Below are 14587 nucleotides of genomic sequence, written 5' to 3'. Positions count from 1 at the left end.
TATGTATGCATATATATGTTTTCTAATTCTGTCACTAGCAATAAACATATATGATTTTCTATTCATATATATTATGTATATTACTATTGTTCATATATGGAGAGACAATTACTATGTATATATGCATATATATTACTATTGAAATAATTAGAAAAGTGCTTAGAAAAACAACAAGATAACATAACACTAGCCAATGCACTCCTATAAAAAGTACCTACAATTATGGAATAATTTAGGTGATATAAATTGATACCTACTGGAAACAGACAAATCCTAAGACCACCTGCATTGTTTGGAAGCCTTTTCTTCTACAAAGCTCCTCTCCACACATTCATGTACCTTGACATAGTAGCTTCCCATTGCCCCCAGCAGGAGCTAAGTAATTGAGCTCTCCTTTTGCTGGATTTCATCTGATGGTGAAAATCTGTTGGAGATTTTTGCCAATGGAAAGAGAGAGGGGAATAGGAAAACCTGCTGCTTATTCACCGGTAAGAAACGAATTGGAGATAGAAAAGTAGCATCCAAATTCTTAGAAAATTGATCTGTAAGGCTGGGTGTTCATGGATACCTCTGAGGTTTCCTTCTCAGCTGGCTATTGAGTGGAGATCAAGTAACCCAAGTATAATCCAAGAGAGTGAAAATAATAATAATAATAATAATAATAATAATAATAATAATAATAATAGAGTGAGTTTTTCTCCACTATTTTACTCAGGTCCCAGCATCTGCTGAGGAGAGCAAAGAAGTTGCAGTTGCTATGGTTAATTCACCACTTGTCACCAGGGGACTTCTTTAAGTGTAGAGAAAACATTTATTACTCAATATCCCAATTTAGTGACTGAAGTGATGTTTCCTGTTATCATTCACTAGCAGAAGGCAAAGTGGCTACCTCCTTAATATGGAAAGCAATTAGACTGCTTCTAAATTAGTATTGGTGAATTGGAGTACTTGATTCTTAGAATGCATTTGCATGCTTATGAGCCCTTTGTTTATTATTTAATAACTAGAGACTTGGAAATCTGCTCCCTGCTCTGAGTAAAATGGCCCCATAGTGGTTTCTATGATGACTTGCCCCTTCATTTCAGAACATGTAGTCTGATGTGTGGCTGTGGATCACATCACAGATTTTACTTCTGGAAAAATAAAAATTATTTGTACCAAATGCATTTTCCCTATTCTCATGGCATTGGGCATATTATCAACTCAATGATGTGTGTGTATGAGTTTTTTTTTCATCCAGAAGTGGTGTGTATATATATATATATATATATATATATATATATATATATATATATATATATATATACATATGTGTATATATATGTATAAAAGTGCATAGATCTCAGCTATAAAATGTCCACTTTATAGTTCAATTAGCTCTTCACTTAGCTATAATTGAATGGTGATCTGCTATTTTCCCTCTCTTGGCTGATATCTGTGATGATCTCCATGTAAAAGGTATATATATATATATATGGTATTATATATTAGGTAATAATATACAATATCTGGATATCGGTTAATGCCAACAAAGTATGGGCAAGCACCAGGCTGCAGGCACTATTTGAAATTCTTTAAGTATATGAGCTTACCATATCTAAGAATTTCAGTTCATTATATAAGTGTAAGGAATAACCATGGTCTGCTCCATTTGAAACACAGAAATGCTCACGCTTTGCCTGAAAGTTATTCACACTTTTGTTTTGAGTTCGTAAATATTATTTAGGGTAATAAGCGATGCTCATTTTCCTACCTCTTCAGAGTAGTGCTTAACGTCACAAAATTGCGGCACACTATGAAAGAAAATGAAGACTTACACTATTTCCTTATTAAATCGGGAACCCCTCTCCATTCATTCAGTAAAATTAAAGTGCATAGATCTCAGCTATAAAGTGTCCACTTTATAGTTCAATTAGCCCTTCACTTAGTTATAATTGAATGCTACTTTCCCTCTCTCGGCTAATATCCATGATGATCTCAATGTAAAAGGTAGACAGTTGATAATCACATGGATTTTATAATCATTCCCTGAAGATTAAGGTCCAAGATTTCTTGGTACACAAGGCACATTCCACACCCCCAAAGCTACATCAGTCCATTCCCATCAATATGAGTAGCTGCAAACACTACTTATTAATTCCACCATATCATAGTTCTTTTTCTCTCCTGTTATTTCATCTTCTTTTTAACACTACTCCAAAACACTGGCCAGGATTCCACAATCAGCCTTTTCTTATCTCCTCCTTTCAGGAATATTTATCACAGTTTTTATAAGTCATAACGTGACAGCTGCTACACTAAGAGTTATGAAAGAACACTTGGAGGCTAGGAGGTCTAGATCGGTGTCCAAGATCTCTTCCGCCTATGCTCCCTAATCTTATACAAGCTAAATCACTTCTCTCAGTTCATTTTCTCACTTGTAAAGTAGTCATACAGTTACTAGCATTTATGGAAAGAACAAAACAGAATGACTGATACGTTCCATAACTGTAAGCCTTCTATATGTTCAATATGCAGTGCATATTCAACACACATTGGTAAACAGGAAATATAACTCAAGCTTAAGGTGCATCTTGTGTCTGATTGGTTGTGATGTTCAAAGACACTTAAAAAAAAACTGGTTCTAGAACTATTTGGCATTTGCCCCAATCCTTGGCATGAGCAAATTTTACATATCTATAGTGTTATAGGGAGGTAAGTGGCTGCTGTCACTTGGTAACTCCACAGGTAAAAGGAAAGGTTGTACTTAGAGGGGCCTGGGCAATGCTTTTAGGGTGGTTCTTTTGTAGTAATTCAAGTGAAGGTCATATACATTAGTAGTTTAAATCTAGCCCTTACAAAGTTGGTTAACTTTCAAAATCACCAGGGCAGCTTCTCATAAACACAAATTTCTACTCTCCACTAGAAACCCATTAAACTTCTGGTGATGGGGTCAGAAAATCTTTTCTTCATCCCCACCCCTCTTAAAATAGTTCCCAAATGATTTGGATAATGAGACCAATTTAGAAACAAATGTTCAACCAGGGAATGAGACCATTGGAAGAACCTGGTATAATTTCACCCAGAGGATAGCCTTTCCTTTCATCTACCCTTGACAAGTTTCTGTCCTCCAATGTAGGAATGTGGGGCACACAGGAGAGAGCAAAGCTTGAATGATCAAATCCATGAAGAACACTAGCTGAAAGGCCTAACCCTGCAGAGAATGTGTGCACATACCTGTGGAAAATGTAGACAATTGCTCATTGCTATTTCAACCAATACTCCTATGTACCTATAATGTAAGGCAATTTCTAGATGGTTGAAATCCCAGAAACATAATAAAGTCAGAGGTGGAACTATTTGGTACATGTCATTATTTTATCTTCTAGAATCTCTTGACTCCGAATGCCAGTGCTAGCCCATTTTGACTGAAATTGAATAGATTCCCAGGTTATCAGGAATGGTGTGCTGAACTGCAGACACTGGGGAAAGTATGATGCCTGGACTCTTGGGCATATAGGAAGAAATTTTAAAATACCAAGGACAGAATACAAAGGGATGGGTGACATGAGAAGGACACCTGCAGATTTATAAATAACTTCAGATAGTTCACAGAAAGCTACCCTGAGAAAGAATCTAGATACAAAGAAAATTTAAGCCCCCAATGAGAGGTGTTTATTATGAAAGAGCTGCAGGCTCATATCTATGTTTTGACAGTATTTTCACAAGTGTTGTTGTTTTCAAGTCAGGAACAGTAGTAAATACTTGGTATCTCAGCTACTCTGGAAGGTTGAGTGAAGTAGGGATGTGTGGGCATTGAAGTACAAAGAAAGCCCTTTGTCAACATACTGAGATTCTACAAAGCTATGCTACACACACACACACACACACACACACACACACACACACACACACACCACGTTATTTTTGGTATTTAGCCATAATTAACACAAAACATGAAAAAGTTAGTCTTCAAACTCTTCATGTTTCATTTTAAATTTGCTATTATTGTGACTTGAACAGCATTAAAATAATCCCAGTTCGAACATTTACTCATTTCCGTCATTTTAGTTGTGTGTTCATGCTGCTCCCTGGGTGCTAACTTCCTAGTGTGCTTATTCTTAAAAGAAAGAATGGGAAGATGTTTGAGATGGCTCTTGTATTGTGGAATTGAGAATTATAGATTTTTTTCACTTTTTTTTTTATTAACTTGAGTATTTCTTATATACATTTCGAGTGTTATTCCCTTTCCCGGTTTCCGGGCAAACATCCCCCTCCCCCCTCCCCTTCCTTATGGGTGTTCCCCTCCCAACCCTCCCCCCATTGCCGCCCTCCCCCCCACAGTCTAGTTCACTGGGGGTTCAGTCTTAGCAGGACCCAGGGCTTCCCCTTCCACTGGTGCTCTTACTAGGATATTCATTGCTACCTATGAGGTCAGAGTCCAGGGTCAATCCATGTATAGTCTTTAGGTAGTGGCTTAGTCCCTGGAAGCTCTGGTTGCTTGGCATTGTTGTACATATGGGGTCTCGAGCCCCTTCAAGCTCTTCCAGTTCTTTCTCTGATTCCTTCAACGGGGGTCCTATTCTCAGTTCAGTGGTTTGCTGCTGGCATTCGCCTCTGTATTTGCTATATTCTGGCTGTGTCTCTCAGGAACGATCTACATCCGGCTCCTGTCAGTCTGCACTTCTTTGCTTCATCCATCTTGTCTAATTGGGTGGCTGTATATGTATGGGCCACATGTGGGGCAGGCTCTGAATGGGTGTTCCTTCAGTCTCTGTTTTAATCTTTGCCTCTCCCTTCCCTGCCAAGGGTATTCTTTTTCCTCATTTAAAGAAGGAGTGAAGCATTCACATTTTGATCATCCGTCTTGAGTTTCGTTTGTTCTAGGGATCTAGGGTAATTCAAGCATTTGGGCTAATAGCCACTTATCAATGAGTGCATACCATGTATGTCTTTCTGTGATTGGGTTAGCTCACTCAGGATGATATTTTCCAGTTCCAACCATTTGCCTACAAATTATAGATTTTTTTTGGATTGCTTTTATATTGTCATATATCTAACTCCATTAATCAGTTTACCCAAGAAGCTCATGTTATAGTAGTTCTGAACAAGTAATTGAAAACTACAACCATTGACATACTAATTTTTTTTCAATGGCAGAGTATTATGGAGGACAGGCTGGCCTAGAACTTGATCACATTACACTTCTAATCCTCCTCCCTGCACAGATGTCTGTGAGTTTTGGGATTACAGGTCTGTGCCACCACAAGCTGTTTTGTGTAAGTCCTGAAAATGGGTGCCTACTGGGAAATCAAATCTTTGGGGTTTACACAATGCTGACATCTTTCTTCTTTTCTGTGAAAGTATCTCCCACTCTCCTGACTAATCTTGGTCTCTTTTATGCAGCAAAACTTCAGTGAACGGAAGGGAACTTTCCTTTATGCCTTCAAGAGAAAAAAATTAGAATTAATACTACTAAATACATTCTATGTCCCTTCCGGCTTGTAATCTACTGTCTCCTTTAATCTTCAGGTATCCTCTCAAAAACTTCAACATAAGAGTCCATACTTCTTCTCAAGTCTAGCTAAATCACATGCAGCATACATTCTAGAGAAACTTAGGACATTTTGCACTGAAAGACATTCTTTCCTGAGGCTACTTAATCAGCCATTCATTGGCTGGTGAACTATAAATTGCATATTCTGCAGCAAAAGGCCTACATATATTTTCTAGAGCCAAGTCATTATTCAAAGTATAAGAGTGTATTGTTCTACAAGCCGCCGTGTTGAATTAACTCCCATTGCTGCTGACATCTTTGTGAGATGTCCTTTACATATTTTAGGAGATCGAGCACTTCACATGTAAAATTCATCTGCAGATCTTTTCCTGAGACACAGAAGTATTGATTACCACTTCCCTGAACTCCTGAGATCAATGATAGGTTAATGGGTAGGACACAGGTCAAAAGACAGTTAATTCTTAGTTGAGTTTCTTTGGCCAGATCACTGAATCCTGTCCCTCTTTGACTGATTTGTTTATCTTCTGATTTGCAGGATGCAAATTTATGATATGCTTTATACTACACACTAGGGATAAATTAGTAAACAAAATGTAGCTAGGATATAAGGTACATGAGGGACTAAAAAATGAGTTACATGCAATCATATATTTTTGTTAATTATAAATTATAACACCTTACTGTTAGAATATTACAGTATAACACCTAGTACTAGCAAATGTAAATCCAATAGAGGAAAAGAGAAATAAAGCCAAAGTCTTTGGGGAATTATTATGCAAATGCTATTTGGAGTGAAGAATGCTGTATTTAAATATGACTATCATTGTGAGGACACAAAAGAAAGATCCAAATGAAGGGGAAAATAAATAATATTATGTGTGAGAGAACTTGACATGTGGATGATAGATAAAAGAGGCAAACATAAAAATATAAACAGGAAGGAGAAGACAGCTATATCAAAATGAGAATTCATTTAATTATCTAACAATCAGATCCTAAAGTTTTCCCATTTGTGAGAACAAGACCATTGTATATTTGTTACACACCTTTTTTCTATCTTAAGGATAATGAGCCAGAGGTAGGAAAAAAATATAATAAACGGAGTCAGTGGATGACTTCAAGGAATCAGCATTTTCCACACAGAACAAGACTGATACACATGTGAACTCATAGAGACTGTGACATCACACACTAGATATACACAAGTTCAAGTCAGACAAAGTCTCAGCATGGAAGAAAGGAAGTGAGCACCAAGTCCTAGCTCTAAGGAGAAGCCCTTGGTCCTTTGAAGGCTCGATGCCCCAGTATAGGGGGATGCCAGGGCTGGGAGTTGGGAGTGGGTGGGTGGCAGACCACCCTCATAGAAGCATGGGGAGGGGAGGAGGTTGGGGTTTCCAGAGGAGAAACTGGGAAAGGTGATAACATTTGAAATGTAAATAAATAAAATATATAATATTAATAATAATAATAATAATAATAATAATAGAAGTTCCAGCCCTAGCCAAGAAGTTATTTGCAGTTAATAGCTGCTGAGAAATCTTTCCTTCCTTCCTTCCTTCCTTCCTTCCTTCCTTCCTTCCTTCCTTCCTTCTTTCCTTCTCTCTCTTTTCCAGTGGAGTGATACTGGGTATATCAACTATACTCTACAACATACCTTAAGCCTAGTAGTAGTTGGCCAACACAAACTGGATTCCATGATTCGTCTTGATTATGGTTTTGTACATCAACTCTTTGGTTTTTGTACCATTTTTATTTTGATTTTTTTCTTAATTAAGAGAGAAAGAAACAGAAATTTGATTTGGCAGGGGGGTGAGGGATGATCTGGAAGGAGTTGTAGGAAGGGGAATTAAATTTATTGTATGAATTATTAAAAAACAAAGGTATAAATATAATTTTAGAATATATATACACATGAAATTTATAAATACATACATACATTCATACATACATACCTACCTACATACATACATACATATATACATACGTACATACCTACATACATACATACATATATACATACGTACATACCTACATATGTACATACATACACATTGGGGAGATGAGTCAGCAGTTAAGAGCATTGGCATATTCATTCAGAAAGCCCAGATATGATTTCCAGAACCTACATGGCAGTTGATATCCACATCAAGATCCATTTCCATGGGATGTAGGTCCCATTTCTCACCCTCACAGGTATTTCACGCATGTGGTACATAAGCCAAACACACATATAATTTATTTCTGACAGTTTTCTTTAGTTTTCATATCATCACTACATCACTTTCCCCTTCCTTTTCTTTCCTCCAAACCCTTTACTACATACCTCCTTGTTTATTTTTAAATATATGGCCCCCTTTTTATTATTTGTTACATATATATGCATATGTAAATACATCTACATTTCTAAACAGGTAAGTGCAAACTGCTTAGTCTGTACAATGTTACTTATGTGTATGCCTTCTGGACTGACCATTTGGTATTTAATAGCCAGTCTCTGTGGTCTTCCATGAGGGTGACTATTTCTCCCACTCCCAGCATTCCTTAGTTGCTTGTAGTTCTACATGTAGCATTGGAATCTTTTGGACATTTCTCACACCTTAGCATTTCTCCCTTTCTTTTCTTTTCCTTCCTTCCTTCCTTCCTTCCTTTCTTTCTTTTTTCTTTCTTTCTTTCTCTCTTTTGGCATGGTGACAGGCCAACGTTATGAAAGAGCAACCATTTCCTATAATCATTAGTTTGTTATACGAATACTGTTAGTATGACAAATATCAAAGGACATTTACTAAACTTGTCAACAAACAATTCTGAAGAAAAAAGTATTAGAAACTGGAACACCACATTCTATCATGCTCTCAGGGAAGATGAACAATCCAGGGGTCTATAGGCTTAAAACAGAAGGTGAAAAGACAGAAATCACAACTCTAGCAGGAATAGTTGGCCTCCAAACAGCTAGCTACTCAGGACAACAGATATCCGCAGATAACCATGTCTGCCGTGGTTCTTTTTACTTGTCTCACAAAAAAATCCAAGACTTTGCAGATCAATAACCCCCATATCCAAAACAGTGAGTGCCTAAAGAAATTGTCACAGAACAAATGATAAGAAAATTTTAAGAAAAATGTAAGATCTAAGAATATAATCCTGCAGTAGCAAAAGCTAATTTTCAGTCTTGAGTCTGAATTTCCAGAACCTGCAGGTGAGACACGGCTGTCGTGTTCCAAGTTCTTAGGCATCAGCCAGGGCTCCTTCATTCCTATTTACTGTACATACTCAATGGCACTCTTAGTGATTATTAGTTTCTTTCTAGCATTGCACTCTCGTTCAGCACATGTTTAAGGAATTATCTTAGTGAAACTTTATGGGCATGTTTTTCTAATTCTGCTAGGAGGTAAACTCTCATAACAAATTCATTGATCTTCTAGTTCTTTTGATCTTTACCCCCTCCTTCCTTCTTCCAAATGTTATTTGAGCCTTAGGTGCAGGGACTGCTTTGCTCATGTGTTCCTTAGCACTGGGTACCACAAGTCTCATAATCTTTGTAAAATAAATAATGAGGCTGTATTCATGAATATGTCTCGGATTTTAATTTTAAGCATAATTATTTTCTGAGATATTATTTTCAGTAAGAGCAACGCATAACTACATTGTTGTTGTTCTTTGGTCCTTGTTGCCAGGCCACATAGAGTCGCAGAGGTGGCTGCTTTAACATTATACTCCCAGAGCCAGAGCTTTGCGAACCCCTGACTCTGAACCATTTGCTTCTACATAATAGACACTAGACAATTTTATATCAGGCATATTAATTATTCATTTACACTATATCATTTTCTGTTACGTTTCAAAAGGACTGTAAGGAATCCATTAATTCGCAAATCATTATCATTAATTTTCATTAAGATACACAGACACCAAATACATTCCCTCTCCTAAAGCTGCTGATTTCCAGGACTCATTTGATCAGATTACTGTAAACATAAGCCAACCCCTGGCTTCTTTCCTATATAAATAGCAGTGGCTTTTGGATCAGACGACTAATCTGTGCCTACAGATACTGTTGAGTTATTATTGTACTGTCCATGCTATTTTAAAATTTTAGTGAATTATAACTGTAATGTAATGAAATTCAAAAGTTTCATGTGTTCATGGTTCTGAAGAAATTGCTCAGTGGGTAAAGCACTTTACAGACAACCCAGGTATCTGGACTTACATCCCTGGAACCCATGTAAATGAGAATATATACATATACGTATTATATACATACGTGATAAAATAAATTTTACTACCACCACAGTGTGTTATAACTTTGTTTAAAAATATGTTCTTTTATGCATTTTCAAACAAATGTATATCCTATATATCTTTATATCTAATTTATATGTCTATATTTTATCTCTGTCTATCACACATTTACATCAATATCATTTATATGTCATGTATATATACATGTATATATATATTAATTGAATAAGATGATATCTGATCTTAGCAAAAATCCCAGTACCAGGCATAAAATATCTTCTTTTAAACTCTTCAGGGAAACCCGAGAGACTTCCCAAATAATATAGCCTTCTTCCATTGTCATTGGTTTCCTCCAAAACTATGAAGACATAACCTTATTGCAATTGAAAGCAATACTTTGGATACAGGATTTGGAGGACACAAACAGCATCTCACCTGGAAGGATCCCCCCGAGGACTAGCTTTCATAGTACTGGAAGGTGTCTTGTAAGCTGCTCAGGAAGTGGTTACATGCAAGTTGCTTAGGAAGGAAAGTGATTAATGGTCCTACAAATGTGCAGCAACTAATAACCACAACAGTGAACGAACTGTCAAGATATCCCCAAAGTTGCAGCAGTGGCACTTACATTTTGACTCCTGACAACAACAGCTGTTTAATTGGACTTAAGGGCTGCACAATAGTGAGACATTTATGCCTGGTATTGTGACTTCTTAGAGCATGGAACCTGGAAGAGAACTTCTTCTGAGAAGAAGCAACATAATCTCTAATTGCATTCTTAATAATTGTCCTTATACTCATAGGTAAATATAGTCATACACTCTTCGCAAAGAAGCTTGTTTTTCAGAGCAAATGGAACAATTACAGAAATCCAACAATTATTTACTTTCTAGTAAATGTCTATGAAGGGCCCAGTGCTACATGTTGATGGTGCTTTATTCTGTTTGAGGTAAGTATGTACTTAATACACACGTTCACATTTAACCGGGAAGCAGCAGTGGCAGGTGTATATCCTAAGATATTCCAAGACAGAAGTAGGATGGAGGCAAATAGTCACTGTGCTGAATGAACAGCGGACAGTGGTTATTCACCCATATATGTTCCCCACTTCCCTGGGCTCAGAAAAACATTAGAAAAGCACAGGCATGCCTCCTCATTCTCCAGAAGTTTACATTCTACACAAGAGATGAGGGAGAGGGAGGGGGAGGGGGAGAGAGAGAGAGAGAGAGAGAGAGAGAGAGAGAGAGAGAGAGAGAGAGAGAGAAAAGAAGAAGAAGAAGAAGAAGGAGGAGGAGGAGGAGGAGGAGGAGGAGGAGGAGAAGAAGAAGAAGAAGAAGAAGAAGAAGAAGAAGAAGAAGAAGAAGAAGAAGAAGAAGAAGAAGAAGAAGAAGAAGGAGAAATCCAAATGCTTAAAGGAGATGACATTTAATAAGCAGAAAAATAAATTATAATTTGGGTGATAAAAATGGAGGGATTCTGGGATTCTTCTGGGCTAGTTCAATAAATTTTTAAGACCAAAGCAATGAAAGGAATCATACATGTAGGATCTAGTAAAAATAATCATATGAGAAAAGCAGAGAAGTACACAATTAATATGACTCTGAGATTCCATCTTATGTCCACCATAAATAAAATCAAAAATTTAAGGGACAGTACATGCTGGCAAAGATATGGCACAAGGATGTGTAGCTAGACGACTATGCCTCCATTGCCAGAAGGATTACAAACTTGTACCACCCTTTAGTCTGAGCCAATACAGAAGAGGTTGAATGCTGGATCTCTGGTGTGGGGAAAAAGACTGTTAAAGTTCTGATCTGTGAGTATGAAAACATGCTCAGAAAAGAGTACCAAGGATGACTTCAAGTAAGAGACTGGATTCTGGCTGATTTTCAATGGTTATGTAACAGTCAAAAGCAAAATTTATTTGGGTGGATATTTTAGGAAGAAAGAATGATAAGAACCTTGATAATGAATTCATTGGCCAAAAATATGTTTGCAGAAGATGGGTACATTTACCAGCATCAGAAGATGGGTAATAAAAGAAAAGCAAATCAACATAGAAGTGTAGACAGGTATCTGATAGTGAGCTTCATTAATTTGGCTAGTTTGGCAATTAATCTCAAGCAAGCCCCATATTTTCCAGTGTGATATATATGGGGATATAGTTCAATAATTATACATAATTAGAATATATTGGGAGTTTTGCTGATGAGGGAAAACTAGCTTTCTAGAGAGAAATATAGTTGGTATCATTAGAGAATATTCTTAGACAGGTGTAACTTCTGTGTATGAAATTTCACAAATGCACATTTTCTTCTTTCATGTGTAAGTGAAGAAATTTCTATTTCATATCGATGCAAAACTGATACATATTCCAAAGTTCTTTATGAAAATCAAACCTAATCCCCTTTTCACAATCTCCTAGAACAGCTCTTGAATCTTGACTACCACAAGCCCTTTCTGTCCCAGAAGTATTTACAAGAAGGAATAAGTAACAGGCAGTTCAAAAGAAGAATGTTATTCACGTGGCCATATTTCACTGAATGTCAAGGCTACAGCCATGCGTTTGGCAGGATGAGCTCCTGACAGCCAAGAGTATTGCTACTATACCCGCTGTCCACAAGGTGCCAGGCAAATTATAGGTGGCTCTACATGTAAATAGCCTATCGTTGCTACCACCTGAAATGCTATTCAGTTTGTCATAGACAAGGTTGCATGAGTCATATTCCACAGATATCTGGGTTGTGTCAAGTACCATCATGTTCTTTAATATATGACTGACATGATGCTGCCATAATCCATGCTTTCTCCCACCATCCCCTCATGCTTAGTGTGTAGTATAGGTGATCAACCTTGAGAAGCTCTTATTTACTCATCTTCAGGGGGTGTAGCAGGGATGATAAATATTCACAGGTAGTCATCTACCTGCAGTATTTTAACCATGTATGGCTATACAAGGTAGGTGTCATGAGCTAGGAAGGATATAAATACATCAATGTATTACACACTGGCAATCAAGACTCCTACTACCTGTAACTAGATGGTTGGCATCATAGAGTTTGCTTTTCAAATGAAGCTATTGAAGAAGCCAGTCCCTGAGATATGAACATTCACTAAGCTCCTCTAAGTTGAGCTTTTGATAATAAACAGTCTCTGAGACTGTAGGAAGTCAATATTAGAATAAATCACAACAAGAATAAAGCGTGCATTTAGGAAGACCACCAGAAGAAAATACCAAGGGAGTGAAGGAGAGAAAGAGATGGAATGTAGGATTATTAGAGTCTGTTCAGGAAACATCTGCACCTGCTCCTATGTATGATTTATGGTTATTGTGGCCCAGTCTTTCTTTACAGAAGTGATGAAGGAATGTCATAGGTATTATTAGATTTCTCTGTTAAAATTCTTTTCAAGGTATGCTCTCATATGTAAATAAAGTACTTTAGTCATCTACTCAGCCTCCTTGTAAAGTCTCTAAAAACTATAGCCGAAATTCTTCTCATAGCAGGAGGTATTGACCTCAAGTCTCTTTTAGCTATCTTCATATGACATGCAAAATATGTTTACATCCTTATTCCTGCAAGGAATGAACTTGTCACTCATTGGCAAGAGAGAATATTAAGGTCACAGGAGGAATTATGATTACTAAAAAGGTCACTAGTGATAGTCTACAGTGTATCAATGTAATCATAAAGACTCCTTTAAGGGAAAGGTAATATAGAGACAGATGGAAAAATAAAATGAGAAGAGTTGAAACAGCCATTTCTGGCTTTGATCATGGACAAGAACAGCCTCCAAATTTTGAAAACAGTAGAAATTAGTCATCCCTAGAGAACATGAAAGATTATATTTTGATTCATCTCATGACATTCATTTCCACTTCTGATCTCCAGAAATGTTAGATGGCATGTTTGTTACATCACTCACAATTGACAAATACACTCCAATCTCCTCTTCCAATGTTTCTGCACTAGAGTGTAAATTAAATGCAGTGAGTTTCTCTTGGCAGAACTAGTGCTAAAGAATGACTTCTTTAACACTCTATAAAGTCACAAATAACCTATCAGATGTTTCTAGCTTTTTTTTAAGTTTCAGGGCTATAACAGGTGCTGTTTTTGGTCAATGAGATGGTTGTGTAAATCTCTAGCGATACTGAAGGTTTCATTTAGAATGTTGTGTCCTAAAAGTTATATATTGTGTCCGGAAATCTGTTATCATTGAAGACCCTATTCCATGACTACAGACTATAGCAAAATTCTCAACCTGTGGGTGGTAACTCCTTTAATGTTCAAATGACCATTTCACTGGGGTCATATATTCAACATCCTACTTATCAGATATTTACATTATGAATCATAACAGTAACAAAATTAAATCTATGAAGTAGCTGCTGAAGTTGTGAAATAAGTTATGGCTGGGGTCACCGTAACATAAGGAACTATTTTAAAGTATCATAGCATGAGGAAAACTGAGAACCACTGGTCTATATGTTCATCATTATGACATTTGCCTTATCAAAAATTAACCCTTCTATGTGACATGAATATAGTCTCGTGGCATACATAACAGTTTTATTGGCCAAAGAAACACAGAAACTATATTAGATTTGGCTTGCTGGTTTAGTTCTTCTTTCTTTGCTACTTAGTACAGAACAGGGAGTAGATTTATTACCCCTCCTCCCTAAGGAAGATTTAAGCATTAAGCCTTCCCTGACCTAGATGAGGGAAACTCATTTTTTTCTTCTGATTGGTAAAGAACAGGCTTTGACTTAAATAAATATGCTGTAAAGAAGGAAAAAGAATGTTTTTAAGGAGGGACCATCCCTGTTAGAAATAAAGAGGAAGACATCACCCTGAT

At 36.9% G+C, this 14587-nt stretch overlaps 1 protein-coding gene across 5 annotated transcripts in view; it reads right to left on the bottom strand.

Moving 5' to 3' along the window:
• Positions 1 to 14587, bottom strand: part of Grm7 (glutamate metabotropic receptor 7) — an 882386-nt gene that overhangs the window by 705585 nt on the left and 162214 nt on the right.

The sequence above is a fragment of the Rattus norvegicus genome, chromosome 4, assembly GCF_036323735.1.
Source record: "Rattus norvegicus strain BN/NHsdMcwi chromosome 4, GRCr8, whole genome shotgun sequence".
Lineage (NCBI taxonomy): Eukaryota > Metazoa > Chordata > Mammalia > Rodentia > Muridae > Rattus > Rattus norvegicus.
The sequence above is the reverse complement of the archived record's forward strand: the minus strand, read 5'-3'. Positions and strand labels throughout refer to the sequence as shown.